Genomic DNA, 1,326 nt, shown 5'->3' on the forward strand with positions numbered 1-1,326 from the left:
TATCAATCTTTGCATCAAGTTTAGACCAGGATGGCTAATCCGGTCATATAGTGTATAATTTTCGTGGGGTATACCAATCTGGTTGCCATGGCTTTTGCCTTTATCATACTGATCTTTGCATAGTCTAGATCAGTAGAGAATGCATGTATAGTTTCGATCGCTCTTTGTTTCCTTTGCCCATTGTTTCTATATGGAAACCATTATCATATATCTTATAAACTCAATGGGCTTCTATGGGTGGATATAGAGCATTAGGTCTTTTATGTGTGCTCTTTTTAGGCACTACTTAGCCTCTTTAGGCGCCAATGTACTAAGTCTAGCCGTAGCCCTTTAGGCAATTCTATACTGGTCGCAGGCCCTTATCTGACTGACTATACCCGCAACATTGCCTTATATATTGGCGTTTTCTTAGTCATATCTAAAATAATTCATTTATTTTATAATATAAGTTCTTAATTCAAGAAAATCACAAACATAAAGCAAAGCAAACACATAAATCGAAATCAACATTATTCTTTTTAGACAATCAGATGTTTTAGCCTAATGATTCCCCATTACATATCTTATGGCACACTGACTTGGTCGAGTGTGGTGGCTTAGAAATGCCACGGCCTCCTCTCCCTTAACCATGGCCAAAACTGGGTCCACAACCACGGTTATAGTGATTCATATGTACATGGTCGTATAAGGTAGTTTGGCTATGCCCACGTCCTTTCCATTCATCACGGTTACAGCCGTATGGTTTATCATGATGGACGTGGCTGCTTTCTTTAGATTTTTTTTTTCTTTTCCTCTGCAGCCTCATTGGCTTCTGGTAAGCAAGCCTTCTGGCTAAGGTTTATGCCTCACGGCCAAGAAGAAGCCACACGGCCATGAGGAAGCCACACGGCCAAAACAGGAAAACAAGCTGCACGGCTAATGATTCAATTCAAGATCAATGCATATAGTTTCTTGTGTAATTGCAATCCTAGCATAGATGCATTCTATCAGTTTATACAATGTACTCAACACAAGCAAGCTAATCGGCCAAGCAAAGAACAATCATACTTGATTTCAATTTCAATTTCAATACCGTTCTAACATGAGATTCTATGTGCAATTGCAATCAATCAATGTGATTATGTTTAGGTATGAATACAACAAGGCCACACGGCCACAAATATGATTATGTCTAGAATAGTTTAAACTAATCCTATAGTTTCAGATTTCAATTTTAAACAATCTAAACTACATCATTAGGGTTTTAGTTTAAACTTGCCAATCAATTCAGATTTCAAGATTCAAGTTTAAACAATGATAATCATAGTTCTAGGTGATCAATCAATA

Source organism: Brassica oleracea, chromosome C6, assembly GCF_000695525.1.
Source record: "Brassica oleracea var. oleracea cultivar TO1000 chromosome C6, BOL, whole genome shotgun sequence".
Classification (NCBI taxonomy): Eukaryota; Viridiplantae; Streptophyta; class Magnoliopsida; order Brassicales; family Brassicaceae; genus Brassica; species Brassica oleracea.